General features: G+C 37.0%; 1 pseudogene; it reads left to right on the top strand.

Annotated features, from left to right (window-relative positions):
- Nucleotides 1–1,753: 1,753 nt before the first annotated feature.
- On the top strand, nucleotides 1,754–18,511 carry LOC121646892 (annotated as a pseudogene).
- The last annotated feature ends 111 nt before the right edge of the window (nucleotides 18,512–18,622 follow it).

Genomic DNA, 18,622 nt, shown 5'->3' with positions numbered 1-18,622 from the left:
GAAGGCTTTCTAGGATACAGCAGGATTTTATTTCTTTCCTACTTCATATGGTGAATAAGAAGTTAGAAACGTCGTGAAGACGAATATTTAAAGCACGTGTTGGGTAAGTAATATTCTTTTTTTCTGTGAATACATGTCCATCAGTCATGACGCGGGTTTTAGACTGTAGTTTCTTGACATTTATGCGGATTTGTATGTCAAATTTCAGATAATTATGTAAGTGGCGGAGAAGATGTGTGTCAATGAATCATCACGCAAACGCATTTATCCATGGAAACAGCAGGGACTTTGCAGACTCTAGAAAGCGCATTTAAGCATCACACCAACGATAAAAGGACATTTAAGATCGTTGTCTGATAAGAACACTAAATTAGATTAGTTTATCTTGGCAAAATGAGTTGTCATTCATATATATATTTACATATTTACTGCGTCAGATATACTCTTGAACGCTGAAGTCACAGAAATGCACAAATACCAAACATGATCAGTAGAGATTTGGAGCGCTAAAACCCCAGATATGTGAAGTGGCGTTAACCTCCCCCCCTCTCCTGAATAGACTTAAATGGGCAGTCCTGTCTAAATCTCACAATGACTTGGAGAAGGCGGTTTGTGATTGTGGAAAAAAAAGATGTTTCTTGTTTTTTGGGGGTTTTTTTCTGCTCATCCTGCTCATGTGGGAAACCGGTTGGAGAGCTAACATCTGTTAAGTTATCATTATTGCAAGATGAGTCAGAAAGCTCCTCATTTCACCGTAGCAGCAGCAGCTTTAATGAGTTTGGTTTTATAACACATCAGTTAACAGTTTCATGTGCCAAAATACTAAATGTATGTTCATGAGCACATGTTTTTATAATTTTGCAGCCATTTAGGGGTTTGATGTATGTAGGAGAGACACAAAAGGAGCTGGCTTTGAACCAGCAGCATTGGTTTGAAACAGGGGCACAAGTGTGTCCTCAGAGTCTGTATCTGTAGCACATTAAGGCAACTTAATGCAAACATCAGTCAATATTTGGTTATTAATCTGCTATCCTTTCATTGGTCTCATTAATTTACCTTTACTCTGATTATATATTTTGTTCCAATATTAATATTTTATTGAACTTAAAAACGCTGTTGCTGCAAACTATATTCCAGTTTCCAAAACTACAGTTAATATAACTTTACACTCCATTTCTAATGTGGATTTAGTGAATTCAAGAGTTACGCGAGCTATTACCCATCAAGCTTGCAAGAACTTAGAATATGCTTGAATGATTTTATTAAACATTTGCTTTTGGGACGGATTGATAGTCAGCACCAAAGTAGCTGCCTTAAACAGCCAATTTACTAACTGCATTAAGGGTAGAATTAAATTTAAAGGACTAAGACTTAATTATGTCAAGACAAAGAAATAGTCTCTTATTCATGTGGAATCCTGTATTCCACATAAATAAGAGACTCTATTTCTTTGTCTTGTCTTTGTTTTGTTGGTCATATCATTTTATAATTCATTAAGTAAGTGATTAGCTAAATTTAGTGCAAAAGATTGTTAGCCATGGGAAAATAACTAACAGCTCACTTTAGAGAAAGAGAAACAATGATGCAAATACTGCAACTCCAGCAGGACAAAATTAGTGTCATATACAGTCACTCAGTTTTACATTGGTTGACCTTTTTATCGACCAAACTTTTTAAGACTTATTTTTAAGAGAAAAAAAAAGAAAAAAAAAAGAAAACTCTTATTTTCTTCTCTTTCCCACAGGTGTAAGACACCTTCCACTTTCCAGGGACTGAGGAGCAGGAAGCTGCCATGAAGAAAATGGACCAAACAGCCACAGGTCGATGGACTCTGGGCAATAATCCTGCCTCATCTGTAGTAAAGACCTGTCACCCCAATCTGAAGGTACTTTCCAACTAAACAAAAACAAGTAAAAACAAAACAAAAAAACTAACAAGCCCTTTAACCTTTATACAGACATTCAATATAAAACACAGTATGAAATAAACTCAGGTTAAAGTTTGTTTTGCTCCACACTGGTTTACTATGAGTGTAATTTGCTTTACCAATGCTATGATGGGAAAAATGAATGAATGAATGAATGAATAATTTCTCTGTTGTAAATGGCAACGACGAAAGGCTACAAGGAAAGCAGCAACAGTCAAATAAATGCAACAAGTAAGGCAAGTCCTGAGAAGTCAGCTAATGGCAAAAGAAAGATCTGAGTGATTAACAGCTATGCCCTGCCAGTAATCAGATATGCTGCTGGGATAATAAGCTGGCCAAAGAAGGAAGTTCAGACCACAGACATTAAAACATGAGAGCTGTTCACCGTGCATGGGAGATTCCACCTCAACTCCAGCATCCAGAGGCTACATGGTAAGCACAAAAAAGAGGCAAAAGACTAGTGATCATCAGGGCCTATACACAAGATGAAATATCCAGGCTCAACAAATACATCAGAAAGATGGCCCCAAGGGATGAAGCACTTACTGAATGTCTCAGGCAGTGGAAACTGGAAGAGAAGGAGTTGAAGGAACCATTATAGGAGGAAAAATCCCTGCTTGAGATTTGCCACCGACAGATAGTGGCAGATATGATCAAGTCCTACCAGAGAGGGCTGGACTGAGGGACAGCACAGAGGCAGCGCAGGAGCAAGCCTTGGGTACCAGGGCAATCGATGCCCAGATCTACCACAACAGGCTACCAGGTGCAGGCTTTGCAAAGAAACCTGTAGTTATTTAGCAGCATCATGCATGATCAATATTAATATAAAACATTAATATTAATAATTAACATGAAAAATTAACATTACTGATAATATTTTGTAAACTTCGAGGCACCACCTTGCTTTTTGGAATGGAAGAAAGGCAAACAATTGAAATCCTTTATCAATTAAATAAATAAAACAATCAGTCTCAAGACACTAATTCGCAGAGTTCTCATTTCAATTGACCTTAATCATGACACAAGGAAAATCACAGACTAGTTAGATAAATATTAGAATTTATTAAAGTCAATTCTAAAAGAAAAGGGGGGAAAAAAAACAAAAAGAATCATGAACAGAAGTATATAAATGTGATGTTCAACCAAAGTTCCTATGGTAAAGATAAAACATAAATAATTAAACTAGGGTGTTAATTAATTAATGTTCAAGAGAATGAAAAAGGATTTCTGAATCTGATAGAACTAAACTTGATAGTCTGTTTTAAGATGTAGGCCTAGTTTAATCCTTTCTTTAATCAAAAGAAGCATTTTGTAGACAGTATGTTAAAAGTCTGAGAACTATGTTGTATAAGGTGTAGATTTACAGTTACCAGTATTTCCAGTACCCAAAAGTATTCACCTGGAAGTGAAACACAAACTTGTCACAAACTAGCAATACAGCTGGATTAATAGATACAGCATTGCCACAGTTTATTACAGCATTAACCCTGCAGCTTCTGGGCACAACCTAAGCAGCACAACCTAATCGTTTATATACCTAACAGGTGTATAAATCATTCATGTTTGCTGGGTGGTTGATTTATTTTTCTGTGATTCACAGAACATGTTTTACTACGTTACTATTTCAGACTCTTTTCTATTGAACTGCCGGTTGAGAGTTTTGTTGAGAGTGTGGCATATTACCAGTAGGCCTAATTTTTGACCATGAGTTGAACAAATCTCCATATTCTTTGGACCTTGAATTAAGCTGCAGTTAGTTTCTTAAGCAAAGTTTGTGCTTCAGTAAAATAGAGTGCACCTTTTTATTAGGTTGGGAAAAATTGTGAATAATGATCGTAAAGCTGCTTAGTGACACATTTAGAAAGAATTCCAGACTTGCTAGCTTTTTGTCCATGTGCTTGCCTGTGTGTTTTCTTTCTACAATAATGTGGATGTGTTAATATGACATTAACATGTTTATTCCCTAAAATAGGGGTTGTCTGATTATCCAGACAAACCCTAAATTTGTCTACATGAGGTTTTTTTTTTTTCTTTTTAAACACATAAGCATAGTAATGCTTAAAATCAGTAAATAGTAAATAGATATCCATTGAGGACTTCACTTAATATTTGTCTTCTATGCAGCCAAAATAACTAGGTTTACTTATGTCTTCTTTCTCTACGTTTTATTATCATTATTATTATTATTATTATTATCATTATTATTATTATTTTTCTGGTTAGATTTGCAGCTTCTTTATCACAGCCATGCATAACCTTGCCTTTACTGTTATGGTAATAGTGCTTCATCCTAGAATAACAGAAATAAAATTTGATGAATATCCCCTTTAATGCATAATTTAATGCTGGATTTAATGCTAAGGCAGTTCAGAATTTCTGCAGCTGGTCTAAGTCATGGAAGGATGCTTGTATTCCTATAGTTTGGAAAACTAATATGATAGAGAAAATAATTATTTTTTTATCAAATATAGTTTTTATTATAAATCACCTGGTGTGACGAGCTTGAACCAAAGTTTGAGAACCACTCCAAACCCCAACTGTGTGCAGCCTTCACAGCAGCACTATTGTTATTTGCATAAGCAGATATTTTTAGCCACTCCAAAGAAATAATCATTCTGACTTAGGTTGTCAGTTCCATTTCTTATTGGTTTTAAGGCAAATGTGATAATAGATCTCAATTTTTCTCTGGGTTACTTGTGTCAGAAAGCTGATACTTCCTTTGTTATGCTGACCTTACTGTTCAACATATAAAACTCGTGAAGTTATTTAAAACTAGTTATTTAAAAAAATTTATGACTGTAAAATTAGTACAATGTTGTAGTTATATGTGTTATCTGTTACCTTCAATACATGTTGGAATAAGTCAGACATCTACAAACCTCTTGGGAGGCATTAAGTTGGGTTTCAGTTTTGTTTTTGACCCTGCCTAGGATTGAGATTCTGTTGCTTTAGTAGAAACAGCCCATGGTTTTATATGGTTACATATTGCACCTTTAGAATATTATACATATAAAAATGCGTCTTCTGAAATATGCACAACACCATACTTCTGTTGAAAATGGCATGTTGTGGTACATAAATCTCTTCCAAGCTTAGGCTATTTTCATCCCTCAGATTGTGGCCTGAGTTACCTCTCACCTGTTTCCAATTATGCTGTCTGTGGATGTGCCTGTGTTCTTGTGAGATTGGCTTCTCTAATCCTCCCTTTGTTACTGTCTGTCAGTGTCTACAGGTGGCTGAGCGAAAGCAGGAGGGAGCATGATACACTCTGCCTGAGAATAATAGCAGCTTCCTTTTCATAAAGATGTACCTGCACAACGAATCCATGTCATATATACAGACATAAAATCCCACAGAAACATATATATTTATAACAATTTAAAGCAGAGCCCAGGCAAAAAACTGTGTGAATTGTTGATGCACTTTCTATATTATTTAGACTTTTCTCACATTTTAGATAATTTCCTTAAACACTTAATGTTTTCTTTGCCATGAGAATGCTTAAATCATTTTGTTTTTGTAGATTCTTAGTTGTAAAAGTGATGAAAAATTAAAATAGTTTAAGCCAACAACTAATCAGAAAAGACTACGTAGGTTGATGTATTCTTGTAAACTAAACCTGAGAGGCACAGCAATGCAAGGCAAAACAAATTTATTGTATAGCACATTTAATGTACATAACAATTCATGAAACATTACAAGCATTACAGCGGGGTACAGGAAGCAATAAAAAGTGCATTAAAAACAAACTTTAAAAAGAAAAAATATAGACAGAATGCAAGAAATAAAAGTCGAGTGTGAGGAATTAACCATTGTAAAAGGCAGCTAATAGAAAAGTTTTGGGCCCTGCTTTAAACTGCCCAGAGCTTCAGCAGACTTGCAGTTTTCTGAGAGTTTGTTCCACATGTGAGGAGCATAAAAACTAAATGCTGCTTCTCCATGTTTAGTTCTGACTCTGGAAACAGAAAGTAGATCTGATCCTGATGACCTGAAGGATCTGGTTGGTTCCCGATGAACCAGAAGATCCTGAATGTATCTTGGTCTTAAACCATTCAGTGCTTTGTAAACTAACAGAAGGATTTTGAAGTTTTTTGACAGACAGGAAGCCAGTATAAAGATTTGAGGACTAGTGTTATATGTGTTATACTTGTTTGGTCTTGGTGAGGACTCGAGCAACAGTGTTCTGGACTAACTGCAGCTGTCTGATAGACTTTTTAAGGAGACCTGTGAGGACAGCATTACAGTAGCCCAGTCTACTGAAGATAAATGCATGGAGAAGTTTTTCTAAATCCTGCTGAGTCATAAGTCCTTTAATCCTTGATATGTGCTGTAAGTGGTAAGAGGATGACTTCACAACTGTCTTAATATAACTTTTAAAATTCAGGTCTGAGTCCATGACAAGTCCCAGATTTTTAGTTTGGTTGTTAGTTTTGAACTCAGCTGTTGGAGGCTGAATGATGACTTTTAATTTTTCTTCCTTGGCTCCAAAAAACTATTATTTCAGCTTTGTCTTTATTAACTAAAGGAAATTCTGGCACATCTGTTCTTTAATTTGATCACAGTTTGGATTGGACCATAGTTTCCTGGTGAGATGGTTATGTAGATTTGTGTGCAATCAGCATACTTATGATAACATATTTTGCTGTTTTTCATAATTTGAGCGAGTGATAGCAAGTAGATGTTGAACAGCAGTGGCCCCAGGATGAAGCCTTGGGGAACTCCAAAGGTTATTTTGGTTCGCACATATTTATAGTTACCTATAGTCACAAAGTAGTCCCCATCTTGTAGAAGAGAAGAAACATTTCAGAGCCACTTTGTTTGACATAATGATTTGTTTTTCTTTTTGTGTTTCTGCAGATGTTTCTTGCAGCTTTGTCCTTTGCTTACTTTGCCAAGGCTTTATCTGGCAGCTACATGAAGAGCACCATTACACAACTGGAGAGGCGATTTGATATACCCAGCTATCTGATTGGTATCATAGATGGGAGCTTTGAAGTAGGTGAGTTTCTCAGTCTCATCTTAATCTCTGTAACATTAAGATGGACATTGGCCATTTATGGATAAGGTTTGAGAGGTATACAAATGTTCTGTATACCACTTACAAATGGACAGGTTGGGATACACAGGCAGACAGAAAGCAGCTCAGCTCACTGGCAATATGCAAAGCGAAATTCACAAAGCACCAGAGCGGTCTTTGAGGTAGAAGACGTTCTCCACATCACCCATGACGTAGGCACAAGATGAGCAGTTGTCCTCTATAAAAGGACTCTATGAAAGCTAACCTATTCAGATACCCATTCTCATGAGATTCATAAGGTGTATAGACGTTAAAAAATAGTACATTTCTTTTCATTATAATTAAATTGTAGCCCTATGGCCCAGTCAACATTTAGACGCATCACCTTCACCAGTGAGTCATATTTGATGTTCCACATAATGGCTTCACCACCAGCTATTCTACCATGAACCAGTCCAGTACTAAGATTGGTAAAGGCAAAGGCAAATTTATTTGTATAGCACATTTCGTGTACAAGACAATTTGAAGTGCTTTACATAAATCATTACAGCAGGGTGCAGACAAGTGCATTAAAAAAAATTAAAAATAAATAAATAAAGATTAAAAGAAATGCAATTAATATAAAAGCAGAAGGAATATGCTAAAATAAAATAGATAAAATGCAAGAAATAAAGTTAAAGACAATATTAAAACATGATTCCAGCTTAAAAGAACCAGATGCCGATTTTGACTTCTAAATAAAAACTAATGAAATACAAAGATTGGTAGTGGACTCTCCAGCCCCATGGAAGTTCATGTGTGAAGTGTACAACTTACACACAGGTCGTGGGTAAGTCTGTCCCAGCATTTTTAACAGCTGAGCAGAGAATTATATAAATGATTTAATTTTCTCCCATTTTTTGCAGCTGTTATGGTGTTGCCTTCATTAGTATTTGTTCACTCACTTTATGCTGTCATTAACAGTTCTTGTTCCCCTGTTGTGAAACTGTATGTGTGAGCCTTTTGCTTAGTTGCCATGAGTAACATTAGAAATTTACTATCCAACCACTTGTATCTGTGTTCAATTAATGGAGTCTTCTTATGTTCTCCTGAGTTTGCTCTACTCAGAGTTAAATGAACTCAAAGTAGCTTGAACTACTTGTTATCACCTTTCTTGAAACCGACAAGTCAGAGTTTGACAGTTAATCAACTCAAATTTTAGATTACAACCCAGAGTTTGTTAAAACTCCTTTCTAAAATAGGGCCCCATAATGTATAGACATACTGAATATACAACATCAGTCAAAGTTTGGACACAGTTTAAATCTAAAGTAGAAAGTGTGTCCAAACCTTTGACTTGTATTGTATGCCAGAAGCTGTGGATTACCTTTCATTAAGATGGATATGCAAATACATTTTTTTTAGTCTGTGTGAAATTCAGAAAGTTGTAACTGAGATTTTCAACTCTTTCCAGCTCTGTTTCTGATTTTCTCAACCCTGCAGGGAATTTGTTGGTGATTGCTTTTGTGAGCTATTTTGGTGCTAAGCTCCACCGCCCCAAGATCATAGCTATTGGATGCGTCTTGATGTCTTTAGGAACGTTTTTGATTGCCATGCCTCATTTCATCATTGGCCAGTAGGTATACTGACTGATAGTGTGAGTTAAAGCTTATATTTACAATTGCATCCACATAAGTCTTTGATCATAGAAGTGTAGCCATGATGCTTTTGCTTCACAGCCCTGAAAAGTGTAATCAATGTATTGCTTCACATTGCAAATATCTAACAAAGTGGTTTCTCCCTTCCCTTTTCTAACAGTCACATTACTATTTTATACGCAGCTACAAGATCGAAACTACAATTAGACCTTCCATGAATTCAACCAATAACCTTTCTCCATGTCCAGAAAGCTCTGAGTCTTCCAGGACAGGCGATACAGCCACTTTATTACCCTCTGGAGGTAAGATAAGGAATGCAATTTTTCCTGAATTTCAACAATGTTCACATTACCTTTTCCACTGCTCCTGATGCTACACTGGGCAACGAAAGTTTAAAATGGGGTTTAACTCCGACACCTGCAGTACTCTGGACTTACATCCCCAGACCCCTCTTCTTTCCTGCTCTCTCTCGCTGTCTCTCACACACACACACACACGTAGGGATTTGGGAGGCGTGCACGCCGTGTGGGGTGGAGCGGAGGGGGCCATTTAGTGGCCTCCTCGGATGCACCCCATGGCGACTCGCCTCTCAGTTTTAATTGCACAAAACACAAGAAACAGAACACACAAACAAAACCTGGGAGGCGTGTCATGCAGTGCATGTCGGGCAGGGCCACTTACGTGGCCTGGCTCCCAGCACATTGCCGTCACTGCCCCTCAATTTTAATTGCAAACAACACACACTTCATAAACAGTCAGGAAATGGGAGGGAGAGCGTAATGGAGCCCTCTCACACCCCTGTTCCCCCTGGGTGTGGCCGGGGTCGAGCAGGGGGAGGCTGGGACCCGGAGTGGCTGCGCTAGTGAGCTGCTGGCTCTGTGGGTGCTGGGCCAGGTGGGGGTGGTGGGGCGCGATATTATAGGTATTAGATACTGTGCAAGACACCGCACCCCTAATTGCTCCGACTCCGTGGGTTGTAATTGAAAGCTATGCATGGCAGCTTCCGCCATCAGTGTGTGAATGGGTGAATGTGACGTGCATGTAAAACGCTTTGGATAAACGCGCTGTATTAGTATGGACCATCGACCATTTAAAATTATTATTGTTATCAATTTTTTTAAGATGGTGTATTGATAATGATACTGAAACAGTTGCTTTATAAATATTAATATAACTATATTATCAAAAACCACTGTTCCCGTAATAATGCAATATTACAAATCAACACATTATTATTATTATTATTATTATTATTATAATTATTATTATTATTATTATTATTATTGGTGATATGTAGGCCACAGCCAAGCATGGCTTAGGGTGCAGCGCAGGGGGGTTGGATGTGGTGCCTGCCTGTGGTGATACCCTTCCACCCACCTGTCCTTCAATGCCACTTATCTTACAAGCATAAACACGCATACATTCCAACACATATATAAATTCTTAGAAAATAAAAAAATAAATAAATAAATTGGCCATTAAACTGCAGCAGCCATGATTACTTGGAGCAGTACCAGGCTAATCTTGTGTTATCTCTGAAGGACACTTAACATGAGTTTTGAAGTCATATAACCTATTTTAGCACAGGGATTACACCAGCCTTGATCAGGTTACTTTCAGTCATTAAGAATTACAAACGTGTGCCATAAATGCTTCCCAAGAATAATAATTGTAATTCTTCTCCTTCTTATTTGGGATTCAATAGTAAATTAACATTTCACGTTTCTTGTTTCCTTTTCCACTGTAGGCTGTGAACAGGAGTCCAGTGTCTCAATGTGGGTCTATGTGTTACTTGGAAATGTCCTTCGTGGGATTGGAGAGACTCCTGTGCAGCCTTTGGGAATCTCCTATATTGATGATTATGCAGAGTCTGAAAATGCTGCCCTCTATATCGGTAATCCACAGAAATCTCTGTTAATAACTTAGTTCTGTAGGAAGAAACATGACTGAATGTTCAATAAATAAATTAAAAGAAGAAATGTTTGAAGTTACTTTACCAAAGCAAAAAAGATAAAGAAAATCTGTTGCAAAGTTGAGTCCAACCATGACACAGAAGGTACTGATAGGTGGTGAATGTAGGTAAATGCTCTTTCTTTGTCAGTATCACAGGCTGTGTTCAGACCATAGCAATTATCGGTCCTGTGTTTGGATACTTGCTGGGGTCTCTGTGTGCCAAGATCTACGTTGACATTGGTTTTGTGGACATGGGTGAGTAGACTGTCATTCAACTGATGAACAATGATTAATCTAAAAAGCAAAAGATTATTTTTAAACTTCAGAAATATATTATTTTCTGTCTGGAATATTGGATTGTCAATGTTAAAGTTCCATAAGATTCAACGCAACTAATAAAACAATTAATTAAAACAGATCAAACCATATGTGATGCAATATATAGAGCATGAAACTGATACTGTAACATATGTGTAACATATCAGGAATGTGTTGCACAAAAACATGTTTTATTTAACATATCAGGAGGCTGGAGCTTTAAATTTTTGCTTTAAAGTGGCAGTCTACATAAAGTCATCTTCTTACAGTTTTGGGTGTGTGCTTATCTCTTCCCCAGAGACAGTCACAATTACCCCTGCTGATGCCCGCTGGGTGGGGGCGTGTGGCTTGGCTACCTCATTGCTGGTTGCCATCACTCTCATGTCTGCTTGTTCCCTTCTGGTTTCCTGCCTAAATCCCTGCCCATGCCTGTGGACAAACATGATAGCGACTGCACTCCGGAGCAGACCAGGTTTATCAAAGATTCTCCAGCCATGGACCACAAAATCAGACAAGAGGAGCCAGCTAATTTACACCTGATGGCGAGTGGTACGTTGCTAAATTATTTGTCTCTCTCCCTCTCTCGAAGTTTCTTGCAAACAGACAAGTTCCTAAGTTGTTAAACTACATTCAGATCCATGAAAAACTGCCATCCTATAGCCTTATTTCAAACAGATGTTGGCACACTATAAAATGTAAACAGAAATTAAGTCCAATAATTCACAAATATTTTAAAACTAATATTTAATTAGAAATAGCACAGACGATGTCAAAGAATGATGAAGGCATGTCAAATGTTGAAACTGGGACGTGTATTATTTTATAAAAACTATCTTCTCTTTTAAGTTTAATTATATAATTAATTATATGATTTAAGAAATTACAAGGGAATCTGGGGTTTTATCATCTATGTTACATAATGTCATAATGTAAAATTTCAGTATATAAGAGACAAGGCTGAGAAGGCTCAACAACGCCCTCATCCAGAACCGCAATGAAAACAGACATGAATATACTGTGCAAACTTCTGAAAGCCATTTTCTGAGCACAGTTTGTCATTGTGTCTACAAATGCAATTTAAAACTCTATATAAAAGAAAGGAATTGTGATTTTAAAAAATCAATTAATATTAATATTAATGCCTTCTTTAGGCTGTGACTCATTTAAGAAGGTGTAGGGTGAAGTGGAAGGCATGGAGACTACATCCTCTGAGCTAAAAGAAGAGATATATCTAGCTTTTTACCATCACAGCCAGATTTGATAGTGCACATGGTATTGGTAAATGAATAATCTTGTTATATGTATCTTTTGGAGCAACATGTATACAGCCATATATATTCTTTTCAATAGAGGTTTCTTAGGCTTTCTATGAAAACAGTTTTTCTATGGATTGGGGGTTAAGGTGTCAAATAAAACATGCAACGACCAGTATGGAGTCCACTCGGGAGTCTTTGTTGTATCCCTCCCACATTTACTGGTTATAAATCGATGTAAACATCAATTTATCAACGTATTACTCATTCATTTAAACTTCTTTACACAGAATTTTTTGCCTACACTGAAAAGTCTCCTTGGAAACCCTGTGTACACAATCTACCTATGTGTGACGATCATTCAGTTTAACTCTCTCATCGGCATGGTCACTACAAACCCAAATACATTGAGCAACACTACGGCCAGTCAGCTTCAAAGGCAAACTTTCTCATGGGTAAGCGGACTGGATTGTTCATAATGTTTGAACTTTTTTTTTAAAATTATTTTATCTTTATAAATGAGATTATTTTGGAATGAAAACTGAGTCCATGTTGCTTTGCTGAATGTGTGATGTGAGCTGGACGGTCATCAAAAGTGTTTCATGATGACAAGCTTTTGATAAAATTTTTTATAGTCCCACTTCACTCTGAAGCAAAAGATATAGCTTTTAGAATGACAATCAAGTTTAGCATAATTCTTTTGAGTTCTAAAATAATAGGTATTTGGTAAAAATCCCACAGATTAATGAGTAATTTAAATGATTCAATTCTGTGCAGTTGCAGCAGCTTAACAACACAGATCTCTTCATTAAGCAACTGAGCTCATAAAGAGGGTATTTGTTGATAAAGAACACATTCCATACCCTCTCAACCATCAGAGGTTTTTCATCTTTTGCAGCATGCTTTTACTTCGCTTTAAATGAAATATGAATGAGACTACTTTGATATAAATGAGTGTTCTGACTTTGATCCCTCTTAGGAGTGATGGCTGCAGCAGCTTGCAGTATGATTGTTTGTTAAGTGTTTCCTGATTCTCCTATCACTTAAAAACAGAGTTGTAGTTCTGTGGTTTGATTAGGCGGTATTAACATCCCAGCTGTGGCCCTTGGGATGTTTTCTGGAGGAGTTGTCATGAAAAAGTACAAGCTGGGTATCATGGGAGCAGCTAAATTTGCCTTTGGGACCTCCCTGTTTGGCTACTTCCTGTCACTCCTTTTCTTAGCCATGGGCTGTGAGAACTCCAAGGTGGCAGGAATTACGGTTTCATACAGAGGGTATGTCATACTTGCATGCATATGCATTTCCCTTTTTTTCCTATTGGCCTAGATATCAGTAAAAAGAACCCTTGCATTGATTTAAAGCAGATCTTGGTAACTTTAATGAAAATAACATTTGTTATATTTGCAGAACTGTCACAAGGCCATGGTGGTAGTACATGAGAAGACAGCCCATGAAAATATCAGGTTCCGCTGGCTCCTTTTATTGTTTCTTATGCCTGAGTGAAAATGACCAGTACAAGTGAGGAGGAGCCCTCAACTTTTATTAATAGTCACTTGTATAGTTCCTTGGTTACCTGGCTATACATACATAAGAGCTTCTTCTGTTGGGAGGGGCTTTGAGCTAAAGCACACAGATAGGGAGGTAGAGGACTCACAGGCTGTATTTATTATTATTATTATTTTATTATTATTATTATTATTATTATTATTATTATTATATTATTAATTTAGTTATTGTTTGTGTTTATTTTTTCTATTACTTATTCCGCCTTCTTTTCAAGGTTCCAAGTTCTGCTTTAAGGCAATTCTATAAGAAAGGGGACATGTTATGGAAAAAAAAAATCACATTTTTTTTTTCTGTGCTTGAGAGCACATGTTTGGGTTTCTGAAGTTCACCTACCAATTAAAAAAAACTTTCTCTTAAGGACGTTTACTGCAAGGAAATAATTGTCCCATTGTCCTGAAATTTTACAAGCTATTTGGACTTGTGATGGGTGGTAAAGCGTGATCTAACATCTGTTTAGTGTTCATGGCACAGACAATTTCTTAAAACATCAATAAACTGTCAACTTCTGATAAAAGAAAGACGTAATATGTTTCCTTTAAAGATCATAGTTATGACACTTCCGAAGCTGTCCTTTGTGTTATATCCTGTGCACAGATATGTTTTTTGCTCTTCTCAGTTAATGCATTTTTTCACCAGCTGTCAATAATATTTGCATTTTTCTTTTTTCCATGTTGTTACATGCAGAGTTGAAGGTTGTGTCTTATGAGGAATGGTCTCTCCTCTCGGACTGCAATTCCGGTTGCTTTTGCTCAAGAAAGGAATTGGGATCCAGTGTGTGGAGAGCATGAAATCACCTATGTTTCCCTTGTAGCAGGATGCACCTCATCCTCTGGCTTCTGGAAAAAACACGGTCAGACACATGCTGCTGCTTTCACACTACTCCCGTATTATGTGTATTACCGATAGCTAACAAATAAGGCTTGACATTTATATTCAGGCTAGCAGTTTTGCTGCCTTAGATAGGCATGTGACCATTTACAGGATAAATGTTTTCTTGCTGTACTGACAACCAAACGATCACTTTTTAATTATATTTTTTTCTCCCCTCTTTCTGAAAGGTGTCTTGACAATTGCAAGTGCATAGCAGTGGCTAATAACCAATCCGGGCAACCCTGACAGCAACTCTCGGTCAGTGTCCGCACGAGGACAGCTGTGACAAGGTCTCTTCCTTACTTCTTGGCTTTGTCTGCTCCTCAGTTCTTTCATTATCTCTCTTGGGGGAACACCAGGCTTCATGCTGCTTGTCAGGTCTGTCAACAACCTCCTAATAAATACTCGGGTTCTAAACAACAAACATAACTACAAAGATCTTTGTTCTTCTTTTGTACATTGAAGTAAAGCATCAATTATCCTTTGTTTTGTTATTTCTCTCAGTAAACAGAAATGTGAACTGGTGTTGTTGTCTTAGTAATGCCAGTTTGAAAAGCTAACACCCCTGGTCTTGTTTCAACAGATGCATTAAGCCTGAGTTAAAATCCCTAGCCCTAGGAATCATACGCTGGCCACCCGAACCCTGGGTTGAGAGCAACCTTTGTTTATTCTATGAATTAGTGTCTATAATGTTATTAACCAAGCCATACAGATATTTCTGAAAATTGACATTCAGTGTCATTTAGGTGCACAGTTACGGAAATAATATTGGTGTTTATTTGAGACAACCCATTAACTGAATATCTCTGAAAATATAAAAGACTGCATTAAAATGAAAAGTATTTGGTTTAAGTATGTAAGCACCATTTATTTGTAAATTGGTTTTACAATAACGGATATTTCATGTTTATAGGCATCTGACTTGGCCCTTCTTATGAACCTAACAAGTTTATTTTATGTTGTTCAACAGCAGGAATTCCTGCCCCTATATACTTTGGAGCCATAATTGATACAACCTGCCTCAAATGGGGGTACAAGATATGTGGAGGAAGAGGTGCTTGCAGGATATATAACACCTCAGCTTACAGGTAATCTGGATAGGTGTTTCTTTAAAAAAAAACTGTCAAACTAATAACAGTAATAGCAATGTAAGTTCCCATTTTGAAAAAAAAAACTGTTTATAAGATACTGTATGTATTCCTGTAACCACTCATTTTCATAAACATAAGGATCAGATTTGAAACTGAGACGTCCATAAAAAATATTAGTTTTGAATTTGATGGCAGCAACACATCTCCAATAAGTTGGAACAGCTCATGTTTACCATTGTGAAGCATCTTCTCTTCTTGCAGTGAAAGAGACCAGTTGCTGGAATTTTTGGAGAGGAATGTTGTCCATTCCAGTCTGATACAGGAGTCTAGCTACTCAACAGTTCCAGGTCTCAGCTGTCGGATTTTTGGTTTCATGATGCTCCAAATGTTTTCTATTGGTGAAAGGTCTGGACTGCAGACAGACCAGTTTCAGCACCTGGGCTCTTCTTTCCCATGAAGCCATGCTGTTGTGATGAATGCAGTATGTTTAGTATTGTATTGTTGAACTATGCTAGACTGTTGAAAGGAAGACATTGTCTGTTTGCTCTAAAACTTTCTGCATGAATGTAGCCTTTACAGGCTGGTAAGCTGTTCACACCATAGGCACTGCTGCAACCCCGTACCATCAGAGATGCAGGCTTCTAAACTGTCCGCTGAAAACTAGCCTGATGGTCCCCCTCCTCTTTTGTCTGTAGGATACAGCATATATGGATTCTAAAATTAATTTCTTATTTTGTTTCATCTGACCACAGAACAGTTTTCCACTTTGCCTCAACAGTTTTAAATGTGCTTTGGCCCAGAGAGGATGGAGATTGCATGGCAAACTGTTGTTCACAGTGATTTCCAGAGGGGAAATCATGCCTGTTTTTAATGTAGCACCACCTCAATCTGATCTCACAGAAATATGTAAAATAACCACGAGGTCTCAACACTTATTACGTGGTTTGTGGCCCGAAATTATTCAAAATTACGTGCTGCATAATGTTCATAGCGATATGTTATTCTCCAGATGTATTTATTTGGTTCAATGAAATTCAAAGATTTTAGTTTCTCATTTCATTAACAGAGACCTTCAGAGGATTAGTGTCAAAGAGCACTTACAAGACACATTATACAAAATTAAGCTTTTTTTTTTGTTTTTGTTTCCAATATAATTGTAAGCATATTCCAAGATATTCATATAAGCTTGAAAGAAGGCATGAAATGCAGGATTTAGGGTCACCACAGTCTATGGGTCAGAGGCAGGGTTGGGTCACAGATTATTAAGTATATTGTTGTGCTTGGACCTCTGACATGAGTTGTACTCCTTCTAACTGTGTGTGGGTGGAAAATACTCCACACAACCAAGGAATGTCAGTTAGAAACTTTACTGAACTTCGGATACTATGTACAGAACATGCAGCCATTACAATGACATCGTAAAATGCCTGTTGGGTTTTGGTCTCTGGCTCAGCACACGTTACTCTCACTGACCAATCAGAATGCCTATATTTGTAACATGTAGGGAATAGAGCAGGACCAGACTTGGTTACTTGATCTACCTTTACAACATACTCATGAATATGCTACCATATTATAACCATTGAGAAATAACATGAAAAAATTAAATATCAAAGTTCTATTGAGGTGAAATTGGAAAGTAAAAACTATATATATAAGGTAATAGCAAAGTTCTTAAATTGTACATAAAACATTTTCAGTATTTGCTTGTGCTTGAGCAATTAAATAATACACCACTGGGTATATCAGTTTGATTAAATAAAATAAAGCAGGGTTTAAAGAGGATCATGGTCTGCAAAGACCTTTATAACTGCATCTTTAAGTCTTTATAACTTTTTAAAGAGGCCAATTTTTCTGAAAATTGTTTTCAGAATTACTAGACACCGTTTGTCACAGATTTGTGAACCTCTGTCTCTTTAAATCTGAGAAGCTTTGCTTCTTTGAAATACTTCTTACCAAGTCATGTTACTGACCTGTTGCCAATTAACCTAATTAGTTGTCAAATGTTCCTCAAGTTGGTTTTGATTTGAACCAATTATTTTCCAGCCTTTGTTGCCCAACTTTCCAACTTTTTTCAAATATAGGGCTGCCATCAATTCAAATTAAGCCAATATAATTGCCAATATATATTTATGAAATGTCAAGTTTGAAGAGCAGATATTTTGTTTATGTTCTACTGAAATAAAATAAGTTTTTTAATTTATTTATTCTGTCATATCACAAAAAGTGTGACGTAGTGTTGTCAGTGCATCGTTTTGTGCAAGATAAAGCTTCTGTGTTGAGAACAATTCTTTTTTAATAAAAGTTCTGTCTGTTTAATAAAAATTGATTTTTTATAAGAACTTATCCAAAGGAATTTCGAGCCTGGCTTAGAGATTGCTCCAAAGACTACAAAGCAATATGTACCTAACAGCACCATTTTCCTTTTACAGGACGGTGTACCTGGGCCTCACTCTGGGATTGAGGACAATCTCTTTCTTCCTTTGCATTTGGCGGCTTGCTGTACTCAAAAGACACATTAAAAGCGAGGAGAAAAAGGCATTGGCCCAATGGGAATGCTGAGCTGGAGTCACTGAGGAAAGAGGAGAACAGCTCCATTCACTGTGAGCAGCTTATACTGACCCCAGACTGCAATCCTGACAGAGAGACTCACTTGTAAACCTCAGTAGCTCTGTGCAGCCTCTACATGTACTGAAGTACACACACTCTGGACATTTTTTTTTTTTGTGGGACACAGGATATATATTTGTACAGGATTTGTGCAGAGTACACTATCCCACACAAGAAATTTATAAGAAAAGTGGCCATTTCTGTGGCTTGTTTTACATGGAAGATTTTTGTAGAAAAGAAATTATGTAACTGTGTTGTACTTCCTGCTAATGTTTTTAATTAAACTTGGTTTTGGGTTTACCGTCAAAGTGCAAGACTATTTATTTTCATTCATCTTTCTGTACCGCTTGTTCCATTACGGGTCACGGGTAAGCTGGAGC

Source organism: Melanotaenia boesemani, chromosome 10, assembly GCF_017639745.1.
Source record: "Melanotaenia boesemani isolate fMelBoe1 chromosome 10, fMelBoe1.pri, whole genome shotgun sequence".
Taxonomy (NCBI): Eukaryota; Metazoa; Chordata; class Actinopteri; order Atheriniformes; family Melanotaeniidae; genus Melanotaenia; species Melanotaenia boesemani.
Note: the sequence above shows the minus strand (reverse complement) of the source record. Positions and strands in the feature narration are given on the sequence as shown.